Genomic DNA, 14,897 nt, shown 5'->3' with positions numbered 1-14,897 from the left:
GCTGTCATTTAGAGGTGTGCAGAGTGACTGACTCTGCCTGAGGAGGAGTGGCCTGGCGTTACCAAAAGGCTTCGTGGAAGAGGCGATATTTGAATTTGCAGTCTTGAAGATTAGAGGAAAAGGAGCATATATCCCAGGCAGAAAAAAACAGCTTGTGAAAAGACTTACAGGCATGGCGGCGCATTCATGTCCCATCCGTGGTGAACATCTGGTGTGACTGGAGGACGGTGTGAGGTATCAGGAGGAGAAATGGATGGGTGAAGGTTCTGGAAAGGTAGGCAGGATGTACCTGAGTGGCGACAGACCTTGGGTTTCATTGAGGGTGGAGTTTCCCTTGAGGAGCTGGGGGCTGCTGAAGGGCTGTGGTCTGTTGAGCATGGCCGTCAGATGAGAGGAGCCGTGGAGAATCAGGGGGCAGGTGGGAATGGCGTGGAGTGGGCCTGGAAATAAGAGACCAGGGTGTTCTGAGAGGTCATGGGGCACCCCCACACTCACTCACTGACACACACGCACACTTACATGTGTCCATAACCACTCACCCACAGGCTCACAGTTCCACACCAATGCACACAAACTTTCCTTTCCTCTTGTTTCCCAAATGGCACTTGTAGGTGGACTTTTAAAGTGAAACTCCATTTCTCTGCAGTGGCTCTTGACTCCTCAATTACCTGGTAGTGGGTTGGCAGAGATGCGATTAATGGCGGAAATTGCCAAAATAAACCTCTGGAGGCCTTATGTGCTCCTCTGTGATATGAAGGGAGTGCCTCTGAGGTAGAGGAGCATGGGCTGGCAACAGCTTTGGGCAGGAGACCTGGCATCTGGTTCTGGTCTCAGTCTCCCCAGCTGTAAAATGGGAGAATTGAACTTGTTCTCCAAGAGCCCATCTAATGAGATTGTTCTAGGGTCTTCATGAGGGCTAAGCAATCACATCAGTGTGTGCTAGAAATGCCCCCCACAAAGCAGTGAGCTCATTTCAAAGCAAAAAGCAGTTTTGGGATAACAGTCTACTGAGTGCCAGGCACAGAGCCAGGCGCTGCAGGGGATTCAAACCTGAGTGGGAGAGGATATCTCTGTCCTGCTCCCTCCTGGCCCCAGACCTCCTGTTACAGTGGAAGTCCCTGGAGGACAGACACTGTCTGGAAGGTGACGCCAAGGTCCCTGGGCGCTGAGTGAGGGAGAGGTGACACCCCATTTGGTTGGAAGGGGCAGCGTGTGTAGACTGAGCCAGGCCTCTGGGGAAAAGGGAAGGTGAACATCCCAGGCACAGGGCATAGCCTGGGCCCAGGAAGAAGCTCAGGATGTGCTTGGGACCCGTTTTGACTGCCTGTAGCTCAGAGAGTGAGACCTGGAGGGGCAATGCTAGGAAGGTGTGGGTATTTGGAGACCTTGGTCTTGTTTTAGACGGTAACACAAAGTGGCTCCAGTGGAGGCAGGGAGGTTCAGGAAGGCTCCACAAAGTATCCTATGGGCACCAGGGCGGGAGGAGCTGTTGGCCTTCAGGAGCTGCTGGTCGCACAATTGGCCAGCCTGGGGGACCCGTCAACCTCTGGTTTTCTTCTCATACCGTTTTTGCTCTTTTTTTTTTTCTACTTGAGGCTGGCTGGCTTGTGAGGAAAACGGCCACTCCTTCTCAGCTTGCCACAACCTAGACTGAGGAACCAGGGTTCTCTGGGGAGAGAATCTGACGGGTCCCACTTGGGTCTAATCGGATTTGACAAAAGAGGTGGAGTACTACTATGGGCAAAACATGGCAAACCCCTTTGCAGGATTGTGGGGGCTTCACCGGCTGCCACTCTCCCTCCCTTCAGGTTCGGAAGCCTGGCAGAAGATTGCATGGATGTTTGTAGGCCATGGAGACCCATGGCAGGTGGGGTCTGCCACATTTTAAAAAGGCTGCCTGACTCTAGAGTCACAAGTGGACACAATAAGTAGGGAGGGAGCCAGAATAAAGCGAGAATATCCCAACCTCATGAGGTCACAGAGTCTCTTCCCTTAGCGTGAAGTGGTTTTCCGGGGAGATCCTGTCCTCAAATTCTCCCTTTCCCATGACAATCAGCAAGGGGGATTTCCTGGTATTTGTGGTCAGGTCTTGACCCACAGAAGCAGGCAGGTAGAGAAGACTGGTGACTCTATACCCTGGAAAGCAGGAGACTGGGGCAGGAAGTTTGAGGCTTGGACTAAGAGGTGACCCTGTTGGCACAAGAAGGACACCAGGCCAGGCACATGGAATCCCATCATCTTTGACCACACCTGCCTGCTCTAGGAAGCAGGCATTTGCCCTGCTGGGTTCTTCTGGAAGTGTGCAACCTCGAATGGAGCCAGAGAGAAGAGGAGTCTGTGCACTGGGAGGAGTGAATGGAATTCCGCTGTTTTGCAAACATTCCAAAGCAGCAGGAGCCTTCAGTCAAATGAGCCTCCTCCTCACATAAAGTAGAAAGACCTGGGGCTGCTGCAGGTGGGAGGCCTGCAGGCCCACTCAGGACAGCTGCAGAGGCTAGGAGGGACACCCCCTGTAGTTGTGTAAGGCACAATCAGCCCAGCCACACAGGCTGGCCCTGGCCCACTCCACTGGTTGTCCTGCCCTTGTCCCCAAGCCACGTCCTAGAAGCTCACTGAAAACTCATCATCTGGATGAGGCCAAGTGAGGGTCACCAGATTGGCCAAGGCACCCCTAGATATTGGTGACTAAGGGGGAATTCCATGCAAGTCAGAGCTATATTGAGGTGACTGCCTTTGGAAGTTTGGACAAAGACACTAGGCTTTAGCTTGCATTGCACTGATGCCCTCTTTGGCCCTAGAAGCCTCTGTGTTAAGAATCTTCTGGGGTACCTTGTCCCTCTGACCCCTGTGTCAAAGTGTCACCTGTGCACATGCTTGTGTGTGTGTGTGTCTGAGAGTGTGTGTTTCAGATGCAGTCTTGCTCTATCACCCAGGCTGGAGAGCAGTGGTGCGATCTTGGCTCACTGCAGCCTCTGCCTCCCGGGTTTAAGAAATTCTTCTGCCTCAGCCTCATGAGTAGCTGGGATTGCAGATTTGAACGACCATGCCTGGCTAATTTTTGTATTTTTAGTAGAGATGGGGTTTCGACATATAGGCAAGGTGGTCTTGAACTCTTGACCTCAAGTGATCCACCCACCTCAACCTCTCAAAGTGCTGGGATTACAGGTGTGAGCCACTGCACCCGGCCCACATGCTTTTGAACTGAGCACAACTTGTTCATTTGGATTATGTATTTCCCTTTCTTCTTAGATCTCATTTAAAACCCACACTGGTGGGATTTGGGTTGCAGTTTCACAGTAAGGGGCTCCCTCTGCCCTCTCTCAACCCTTGGGCACATCCACTGCTGACAGCCTTCTCTCCAGAATGCTGATCTCAGGGTTTCAGAGCCCTCAAAGCTCTGAGTGTCCCCTGTGATGCTAGCAGCATCTCCCTTCTGCCCTGTCTAAGCCCTCTTGTCCCCAGAGCCCCTCTGCATGCTGGTGAGGAGGGAGCTGGGGCTGTTCATTCCCCCACAATTAACCCTGCCTGCCCGAGGGGAGCACTGGCCCAGGATCCAATCTCAGCCTCCCTCCCACTAGTCATTAGTCTCCCCCGCTGCAGGTAGAGTGACAGGCGGGCTCAGGAGCTCCTGAAAAGGCCTTTGTTTTATCGCCTTCAGTTCAGATGCTTCAGAGCACTAGCAGGCCATATTTTAATCTCAGGTCTTTGCAAACAAAATCGTTAAAAGCAGATGGCTGTGAAGACTGCCATGAATATTAATAGATATTGAAAAAAAGGCCCCTTAATCTTTCCATAAATCTTTCCGAGGAGGTGGGGGAAGACTCTGAGATGAGGGCTGCAATGTAGTTGCAGGTACCCTGGCCCTTCCTGTCTGGGCTTGATCCTAATAACTGAGGAATTAACCCAAATGTAGGTGGTTCCAGCCCAGAGCTGGGCACCGAGATGGGCCTGGAGAAGCAGTCTTGGGCTCACCATCTCCTGTCTTCCTCTCTCCTTCCCCTGCAGAGCTGGGAGGGTGAGGACCCGGCTCCTGCTCAGCACCCTCATTCATGCTGCGGCCAGCTGTGGATGGGCCCTGTTCTCTTGGTGTTCTGTGTAGTGATGCTGTTTGCTGTCACCCATTGTATGCCAATTTGCACACCTGTCAGCCTTACATCAACCTTTCGAGGTGCGATTATCATCCCCATTTCACAGATTAGGAAATAGGCTCAGGAAATAGAAACAGCTGGCTCCAGATCACTGGGTTAGTAAGTGGAATGGAAGCGATCTGGACCCAGATCTGTTAGCCCTGAAAGCCTATGTGTTAAGAGTCTTCTAGGACCACTGTGTCCCTCTGGCCCTTGTGCCAAAGTATCACCTGTGCACTTGCTTTTGCACTAGACACCATTCATTCATTTGGATTATACATTTCTTTCTTTTAGTCCTCTTTTAAAATGCAAACACTCCTGGGAGAGGTAACCTATTAAGTGGCTGAGAAACTTTAAAAGCTGTTCAGCCGCATAATCCAGGACCTGAGTTGAAGTCTTAGCTCAGCCATTTCCTGGCTCCATGACCTTGAGGCAGCATTCAATTATACAGAGTTTGTTTCCTCTGGAAAAAAGTGGGAATAATGAAACAACCCTATGAGGTAGACAGGAAGGGCAGGAATTTGAAGAGATCAAAGATGGGAAAGCACTTTGAAAACCACATACCAGCATACACCTGCAGAGGAATATGGTCTCCATTGTTGTTCAAACACCTGATTCATTTCCCAATCACTTTCATGGTGATATGAGGGAATAAGAAACCAGGGATGAGGAGAGGTGAAGAAGGCAGGGGACACGGCCTGGTGGGAGCGGGGTGGTGGGTGGCAGGAAGGGACATGGCTGCTCTACGGAGCCAAGGGCATTGGTCCTAAGCTTTTCTTTTCCTGGCCAGTGGCTTGCCTTGCTTTATGCTTCAAATCTAATTCAGTCCATCTTCCTCCTTCCTCCCCCCCCACTCCTCCCTTCTTCTCTTCCCATTCCTCCCTTCCTGCCTTCCTCCCTTCCCTCCTCATTGTCTGTCTCTCTCTCTGCCAACAAATGTTTTCGGATCACTTGTTAGTGTTCCAGGGGTGGGGAATCAACAGCAAACATGAGCAGTGTGGTCCCTGCACTAAATAAGCAACAAACAAATAAATCCAGCAGGTGCATACTGGATAAGCACTCTGCGAGAAACAGACAGGAGACCCATTTTAAATAGGTGGAGGCCTCTCTGTTTTCCCAAGCTGGTTCTACAAAGCTGACCTATGTTGGGATGGCACCCTATATGACCAAGGCTAGAAAGTCCTTAGAGGACACAGATGAGAGTCAGACAGTGAGATGAACAGAAAGAGTGAGCCAAGGGAAGCATCTTCTGGTGTGCTGCTCTCACCACGCAACGGCCCTCAGGCCCAGCCTCCTGGCCAGGCCACACCCCTCCCAGACTCCTCCCCTGTCTGAGTCCCATCCCCATAATGGCCCCTCCCCTGGCCTGGTTCTGCCCACTGGCACTCTTCTTACATAGGATAATCTGGCTGACCTGATACTCCTAGGAATGGGTTTAAGTGAATCCCAAAGACTGAGAAGAGGAGAGGGAGGTGGAGGCTCACTGCTGTTCTCTGGCTCTAAGTTTTCATGCGCAGGGTTCACAGGAACCGGTTTTGAGAGAAAACTCAGAAATGGAAAAAGTAATCCATCACTTGAGTCCCATTAAACTGTTGCTATTCCAAATGCAACCAATTCTTGGAGCCCGAGTACAAAGAGGCAGAAACTTGTCACTTTTCAACAAACATACTTTATTATACTGTATAATTTAAGGTATCATTTTATTCAAGTGACATTCAAACGTGTGAAAAACGGTTGCATATGCCATAGCCATTAATGAAATCATTACGTACAAATGGTTACGCTTTACCAAGTCATTCATTAAAAGTAAATTAATGAGGGGGACAGCATTAAAATATTTCGCAATCGTTACCAGGTCCAGCCTAATCCACTTTTATAAATATTCATCAACAAAAATGTGCCTCAAGAACTCACCCAGTAAATTAAATTCTCGTCTTGAAGTGTTTTGCTTCTATTAATGGCATCAACCGTGGTAGTTTCTTTGATTTGTTTTCCGGAACTTTGGGATATATTGTACGGAAATAATGACAAACTCTGAGTAATCGCTGATAATTAGGCCAAATCTATTATTCCCATGGTATTTACATTTTGATTACTATTTCCCCCCCCAAGGCAAAATAGTATCTGAGATTTTCAGGGCTAGAAGGAAACTCAGAAATTAACTAGTCCAGCCTTCACCTGATGTTTGAGTCTTCTGTCAACATCCCTGCTATGCAGCCCTTTGCTTTCTACTTAAATACCTCCAATGATGGGGAACTCATTACCTCTGTGGCCCATTCCATTCTTAGACACCTTTGATTATCATTCCCACTTGTTAACTTTCATGCATATTCTTAGCCCCGTGCATCTGGGTGGAATGAAAAATTCTTCACAAAAATGTGAAAGTTGTCCTGTAGATATCATCACACTCTGGTCTTCCCCTAAATCTTTAGCCTCCAGCCTAAGCATTTCCAGGATATTTGAAACTTCCTCTAAGGAAGTGAACTCCAGCCTCTTCTATTTCTTTCTCTTTTCCGCAGAGTAGGCCTTACCATGAAGGCCCTGCAAAATCTCTTCTCGAGCTTTATCTTCCCATCACCCACAGTTTCTCTCTGTGCTTTAATCAGGTAGTCCGGAACCATGGCTGGTGGCCTTACACAGACTGCTCATTAACTTTGAGCCTTTACACAGGCTTTCCCCTCTGTCGGAAATGCTCTTTCCCCCTTTATCTGCCTGACGAACTCCTATTTAGCCTGCAGAACCCCTGTTCCGTGGTCATCACCTCTGTGACACCATCCTTGATTAATTCCCAACCCCTCCCCATGACAGACTGATCACACCTCCTTCCTACACTACTTCTGTTTTTTGTAAATACTTAGTATTTTCCAAGGGAGTGGGAGAGGAGAAATGCTAGGTTCATGAAGGGTCTCCAGGTTAAACTTACTTACTTACTTTCTTTTATTTTTCTTAAAGCAACACATTTATTATCTTACAAATCTGTGGAACAGAAGTCCTTTCTTTGGCTCATGGCCACCTTCCCTCATCTTCAAAGCCAGCAACATCGGGCTGATTCCTCCCAGATTGGACTTTTGATGTTATCCTCTAAAGAGGATAGTTAGACTTGTAGCCTCAGAGCAACAACATTCAAAGAGAGATGATCATCCACGGCTTACATCTTTTGCCCCATCGCCAGCCCACGTTACTTGAGTGTACTCTGAAATCACATTATTTTTGAAAACGCATAATTTTTATTGCATTGTATTGATAAGGCTAAAAGCATTAATTTGTGAAATGTAAACATTTAAAATCATCCATGATGTTGTTACCTTGTTTTGACCTTTTTTTAAATATAAAGGATTTATTATGAGAAGTTGGCTCAAGTGATTGTTGGCATTTTATAAAGCCATTACTAATAGAAACAAAATACGATAGTGGGAGCCTCTCTGGTTCCCAAGAAGTCATGCTAAGTGCCCACACCACACGGAGTGAATTTCCCTGCTGGCTGTGTGTCCTGCTTTCTAGTCCACATACATCACACAGTAGTTAAGAGTGCACACTCTGGAATTAGACTGCCTGGGTTCATGTCTAGCTAGGGGACTGAGTGACTCTGGGCCAGTTCCTGACCTCTCTGTGCCTCACCTTCCTCATCTGTAAAATGGGGGCTAATAATGACACCTACCTCATCAGAGGCTGTGGTCACTAATGAGGCATCATATGTCAAGTGCCTGGTGTGCAGCTGTGCTCCAAAAGCCTTCCCTATCACAACTGGCCTCAGCACAGCCCCTGGTCCAGAGGGTGGAGTCTGCACACATCTGCTGCAACTCTGCAGACCCCGTAGTCCAGGCCCTTCATCTATAAAAACTGCCCCCTTCTCCTGCAGGCTCCACACATGGCCTCTCCTGGACACTGGGAGCATCTGTGTGGATGTCTGGAAGAAAGTAGGGACCTATTGCCAGCTGGCATTTTCCTGCCTCCTTAGACAGGAATCATCAGATAAGGCTACTTCCATTTTCCTCTTGCCCTCAGAAAGGCACAGAATCAGGAGGGTCAGGTAAGATTTTCCTACCATCAGTGTGCTATCTATGGCTACATTTAGTTTTATCCTTCATTGAGCAACAGCCTCTTAAGGAGCGGATCTCTTCCCCTCTTGTCCAGCAAGGAGCTGGAAGGACAGCCCTGCTCTTCTCCAGGTGAAATGGCTGATCCCACCTCTGATCCTGAGCGCCGTTACTGCCCCAATACTGAGGCTCCTCTTGGGAGGAGGTGAGTGCTCTCATGCTGGCAAACTCGACATTTTCCTCCTTTAAAGGGAAGAACTTCCCAATGGGTATCGAGTCCTCATCATCCTCTCCTGGAGGGGTCAGTTGAGAAGGCAGCATAATGCTGTACTGAGACCTTTTTTGGGGGAACAGGGGAAGGAGAGATTAAGGGATGTGCCCAAGGTCACACAGCTGTGGGATGCAGGGGCAGCATTTGAGGGCTGCTTTCTATGGATCAGAGTGAGAACTTCAACTGCTAGGGGCGGGAGAGGAGACTTGTTCAGCAGAGTCAAGGGCTCCTGGGCATGTTGTCTGCACAAAGCTTAGGGAAGCAGGTGTATCTCTGTGTGCGCTGGTGGGAGCTGGTGGGTGGGATGGGAAGGTGGAGAGATGACTTGTGCAGTCTAATTGGCTCATTTCAAGGTCAGCCCGTCACCAGAGGCAGATGCCTTGAGACTCAGAGAGAGACACCTCCTCACTCCCCCATGCCAGGTGGGGTACAGAGAGAGACAGACTCAGCCACACGAAACCTCAGAAAGAGATAAACACAGAGACAACAAACAGAAAAAGGAACATGAAGACTGGCCCAAGACATAGGGAGCTACAGGGGCAACTGAGAGAAGAGCTCACCAGCATCCACAGAGATGCAAGCCAGAGAGAAATATCCAAGTCCAATGAGGCCTGAGAGAGTGGTCCAGACTTAGAGAGACAGGTGAGAAGCCAGAGAGATGCACCCAGATACCTAGGAAGGCAGAGATGCAGGAGAGATGTTAACCCATGCACATGGAGGCATGAAGAGAGCAAGACAAGGAGAGAGACAGAGCCAGCCACACAAAGTCTCTTATTCCCAGAAAGACCAGCCGAGGAGAGGAGAAAATAATTTGCTGGATGAAGCCCGGCAGACCTTGAGAGAGTCAGTTCCCTGATGGTCAGTCGGCACATGGCTTGGAAATTGGGGTTGGTGAGTCTGTGGCTGCAGAGAGAGTGCTGGAGTGAAGGCCAAGCCTTCCCTCTGCACCTGGATGAGGTAACCAGAGCCCAACTCAAGAGTGGGTAGTACAGATCTTGCACCCACCTGCCCCTGGCCATTTTACTGAGCCTCAGCGGTGGCGATGATCATTGTCAAGAAGGTACCAGCCCTGATCCCCATCTGCCAGCTCGAGCTTGGCTTACAGGGAGCAGAGAGCCTGCTCTGTTGTGCTGGCTCCTGGCTGCACAGCCTGCTGTCACTCTGGCCTCCCCACAACTCTGCCCCTCAGAAGTTTCTGAGGGGGAGGAGGAGAGGGAGCGCACATGTTTAAGAGATATGGCACAGACAAACCAGATACACCAGAATGGTCATGTTACTCTGCAAGCATAAATTGAGCTCAGGCAACAGGCACTAGGTAAGTGTTTGTATGAAGGTGCAACCTGTTTAAAAGGAACCTTAACTGGTCTGGGCCAGTTGCAATGAGAGAGCACCTTGTAAATGGGAGAGCATAGCCAGGTGAGCTTGGCAGCTGTCAGATTAAAAATCGGTTTTGACCAAAATAAATCTATTATGGTTCTAGAAATTCTCCCCGGACCAGGAATGCAGAACAGGGGCTGTGTGACTTTATTCCCCATCATCTCTTCCACACCTGGCACTGAATGGGCACTGAATGCATTGATGACTGAATGAGTTCTAACATATCCATCCATATTAATAACTATGATTTATCTAGTGCTTGCTACAGGCCAGGCATTTGGCCAAGCATGTTGCATTATATCTAATCTGGCAATGCCTCTAAGGGATAGGGACTCTTACATTCCATTTTACAGTTAGGAAAGTGAGACCCACTGGGGCAAAGTGATTTTTCCAAGATTACAAGTGAGAAATGATGCAGCTGGTCTTGGTACCTGGGTTGCCTGAATCTAGATACGGCAATCTTGCAGTGCCATTGGGCAGCTTTTCATAAAACATTGTTCTAGTTGGCACCGTTTTTCATACCTGTTACCTGAATGGCTTTGCAAACCAGTCAGCTCTAAGCTGCCCCCATCTCTGGGCTGGTTACTGCAGTAGCCTCCTCCCTGGTTCCCTGACTCCCCTTCTGTCCCTCCAAATGACTCCCCCTGGCAGCAGCCAGGGTGACCTCAGCAGGCAAATCTCAATAGAGTGTCTCAGAGAACTGGTGATTCCCATTGCTTATGGGGTAAGGATGTAGTTCCTGAATGCAGCCCACCAGACCCTACCAATCACACGGCCTCTTAACCAGCAGCCATGAGCTATCAGGGGGCTGAGAAATCAATGTCATGGCCTTGTGACCTTAAAGCAAAGACATAGAATGAGCTACAATAGAAATAGAATAGAAACTCTGAGAGGTCACATTTAAGGTGGCAAGAATAACTGTTTCATCAGTCTTTTTGAAGTGGATATATGCAGGTAATTATACATGTATGCACAAGTGTGTGTTCTGTGTTCTGGGTCAGCATGCAAAATGTGTTTCTTACCATAGGGCATCATAAAAAATGTGGGAATTCAGTCATACAGGAGCTCCTGATCTAAGTTCATGTAGCCCACACCCCCTGCCTCTTAGCTCACAGTCACATGGTCAGCTTTAAGCCCCTTTCAGCTTTTAGTCAAAGACACAGGGCTTTTGCCTGGAATGTTGTTCCTGCCTCTACTCGACTTCTTTCCTTCCTTCCTTTCTTTCTTTCTTTCTTTCTTTCTTTCTTTCTTTCTTTCTTTCTTTCTTTCTTTCTTTCTTTCTTTCTTTCTTTCTTTCTTTCTTTCTTTCTTTCTTTCTTTCTTTCTCTTTCTTTCCTTTTCTTTCTTTCTTTCTTGAGAAAGAGTTTCACTCTTGTTGACCAGGCTGGAGTGCAATGGCGCGATCTCAGCTAACTGTAACCTCTGCCTCCTGGCTTCAAGCGATTCTCCCACCTCAGCCTCTCCAGTAGCTGGGATTACAGGCACCTACCACCATGCCCAGCTAATTTTTTAAAAATATTTTTAGTAGAGACGGGGTTTCATCATGTTGGCCAGGCTGGTCTCGAACTCCTGACCTCAGGTGATCCACCTGCCTAGGCCTCCTAAAGTGCTGGGATCACAGGCGTGAGCCACTGCGCCCAGCCTGACCTCATTCTTTCAATCTCAGCTCAGGCACTGCTTTCTCCATGAGCCCTCCTTGGCCCTGCTCACCCCCACCCTCACCCAGCATCCACCCATACAGCACCAGGGACTTCCTCTTTATAGCGCTTCTCACTGCTGCACTTTGACATGTGCTCAACTACTTATTCCACTGATGGCAGACCCCCACTAGTCTGTGCTCCATGGGGATGTCACCCAGGGGAGGACAGCCTGTCTAGAGTGCCCCACGGGGTCTGGGACAGATTTATTTTTGCTAACCACCATTCCCTGTGTCTAGCTAGCACTATGTCTGGAATATAGTAGGTGTTCAACAAACGCATGTAGAATGAATGGATCTGGAGAGGCAGAATACTGCTGTGATCTTTATAGATGAGGAAGTGGAGCCCCAGAGAGCCCTAGAGTGACCTGCTTAATGCCCCAGCCAGGTGAATTTCTAGAAGCCCTTCTGCTCTCCACCCCCACCATTGCCACCACGGCATTTCGCAGTCCCCAAAGTCTGGCTTGAGGTGTCAGTCTGGGTGCTCTCTCACTCTCCCTGCCCTCCTTACCCTCCCGTTCACAGCTCCCTCCTGCTGTGGCCTCTGGGCTCCTTTTCCCTCTCCAGCTGGCTGACACAGGGGGTGGCTGGGGGAGGCACAACCCAGAAAGTGACAGCGACAATATTAGGAGTGAAAAAGATCAATTAAGCCCATCGAGCTGATTTGCAAAGCTGATTAAATTAGGAGCCTCCCTGGGGGCAGAGGCTCTCTCAGGTTGACAGACCAGCTGCTGGCTGCTGTAGGGTCCTTGCCAGCCCCCAGGGTGCAATGGGGGCCACTTTGTCCTGCTCTGTGCATGGAGAGGGGATGAGGGGAAGTTCCCTTTAGAAAGCCCTGGCAGGGCCAAGCTCAGCACCCAGCCCATGGTCCCCTGTGCTCTCTTAAAGAATCCCCAGAAATCCTGGGGCACTGAGTAGATTGGCCTGACTTTGAAATAAGATCCTGGGCCTCAAAGAGCTTAGGTGGCCTATGCGGGGCCACCCAGCTGGTATAGGCACAGGTAAGTGCTGGAGCTGGGACTGGAAACCAGGTCCTTCTGTTCCCTCTGTGTTCTGTCCTCTCCTTGCCCTGTACCCATATCCGGCGTCAACATCCTGGTCTATTACTCTATTTTTCCAGTCTCAAGGCTCCGGTCCCCACTGCCCACCCCCTCCCCCTTTGACTGGATCTAATCAGATTAGCTCTCCAGTAACCCGACCCCTCTGCCTTGGTCTCAGGATTCCCTTTCATGGACTGTCTCCAGGGCAGCTGTGGCCAGAATATTCTTCTGGTACTTCAGAATCCATTCCCTTCTCCTAGCTTCTGGGTGGGGGCTGGGGAGAGGGATTTGGACAAAGACTCTAGTGTGTGTAGGGGCAATGAACCCTGGGGAGGTTATAGAAATGAGGTCAGCTTCTCCAGAGTGCAAGAGCTAGGGTAGGGAGCGCCTTGAAAGCCAGGCTGCAGAATTTGGCCATCCTCAAACACCACCTTTAATGGCAAAGGAGGGATGGGAAAACACCTGAAGACCAGGTAGCCATGGGGTGCTACATTTCAGGATGGAAAGGGGACCACACAGGTGACACTTGGAGTGGCAGTGCCTGGGAAGGAGTGCTACGTGTGGGTTGGGGGTTGGGTTTGAGGTGGGAGAACAGAGGAGGGATTCACTCAGGGGTGGCCTTGGGGCTGGGTCAGGAAGATGACTGACAAGCCTGGAGGGGTAAGAGTATTTCAAGGAGCCCTGAGGGTCCTTTAGCTCTTGGCCAGAGATGGGGCTGCAGGGAGAGCAACTGACCCTTAGACAGGGCCTGATTTTTCTCTCTCCCTCCCTCCTTCCCTCCCTCCCTCCCTCCCTTCCTCCCTTCCTTTTCTTTTTTTGAGACAGAATCTCACTGTGTCACGCAGGCTGGAGTTCAGTAGCACAATCTCGATTCACTGCAGCCTCTGCCTCCTGGGTTCAAGTGATTCTCCTGCCTCAGCCTTCCGAGTAGCTAGGATTACAGGCATGTGCCACCACATTGGCTAATTTTTGCATTTGGTCTTGCCATGTTGGCCAGGCTGGTCTTGAACTCCTGATCTCAAGTGATCTGCCCATCTCGGCCTCCCAAAGTGCTGGGATTATAGGCATGAGCCACTGCATCCGGCCTGATTTCTTATATCTAGGTCTTCTTTCTTCCTTAGAGCAAGTCTGTGCCAAATCTATAATTAATTAAAAAAAAAAATTCACTCAAGCAAACACGGGCTCAAGTTGTGCAGCTGTAAGTGGTAGAATCAGAACTCACACCTAAGTCTATGGGGCCTTCAGAGCCTGGGACTTTTTGTGGAGTAACTGCCAAAACTTCTGCAGTCTCGAAGTCAGCGGGCAGAGCTAGGGAGCCCCACAAGCCTCGAAGGATCACATAGGCTGGCAGTTAGGAGCACAGGTTTTGAAATTAGACTGAGTTCACTCTCCTGGCTCTGCATCTTGCTTGCTGTCTGGCCTTGGCCAAGTTAATTTGCCTTTGTGTAGTTTACTTTCTTTCTCTATAAAGTGGGGATATTAATAGTACCTACCTCACAGGGTTGTTGTGAGGGTTAAATAAATGTACACCCACAAAGAATTCCAAACAGTGCTATCATTCGATAAATGTCAGCCATTCTTACTCAGGATGGAGCCAGGATACAGGGGCTTTAGGCCAGGCCAGGGAAGGCAAAGACCTCTAGGCCAGTGCTCCCTGCTGTCTTCGCATCTCTGTGAGTCTGAGCTACCTGTGCTGGTGGGGCCCGGGCTGACTGGCTGCCCAAAGTGACTTATACCCATAAGTCATTGTCCAGCCCCAGAGTTGAGTCCTACAGCCTCTTCCCATCTAACAGGCATGGAAACTGAGGCTCAGACAGGTTGCCGCAGATCTGCTCTTTGATTTGGGGCAAGTCAGTCCTAGAGCCCTACCCCCAACCCAGAATCTGAATCCTGGTCCAGGGTCTCTAAATTACCCTGCAACTGGTTTAATTTTTTCCAGGCAGACGCCATCCTCATGGCAGAAACATTTTTTTCTGTAATCTTATTTGCAATTGCTAATGAGAAGCAGGGCTGCTCTCCGTTTCTAAACCTCATCCTCATCTCTAATTTGTTTCCAGAGGCTGGGGCTGAGGCTTCTGCCATCTCTGTGAAATATTAGCAATTATTTCTCAATTACTTCTCATTGGGAAGGGACTCTTGGAGATGGAGCTCTGGAAGCTGGAAGAAGCCATAAGGATGATGTTTTGATCTGACTTGAACCTTGCCGAGAGGCACACATGCTCTGTCATCCCTGCTCCAACTTGAGGGCTAGGCTGGGTGGCATTTGACTCTGTCCCCCTCTTTCCTCACTGGGCCTCCAGCCCAGCTCGTTCCCAAACATGGAGCTGCTGCAGGTCTCAGAAGCCACAG

General features: G+C 49.5%; 1 long non-coding RNA gene across 1 annotated transcript in view; it reads left to right on the top strand.

Moving 5' to 3' along the window:
* The window catches only part of LOC126962496 (uncharacterized), a 132,676-nt gene that overhangs the window by 13,211 nt on the left and 104,568 nt on the right, over window positions 1-14,897 (top strand). The gene's annotated exons all lie outside the window — the stretch shown is intronic.

Source organism: Macaca thibetana, chromosome 9 (assembly GCF_024542745.1).
Source record: "Macaca thibetana thibetana isolate TM-01 chromosome 9, ASM2454274v1, whole genome shotgun sequence".
Taxonomy (NCBI): Eukaryota; Metazoa; Chordata; class Mammalia; order Primates; family Cercopithecidae; genus Macaca; species Macaca thibetana.
This window is presented reverse-complemented; position numbering and strand designations above follow the sequence as displayed.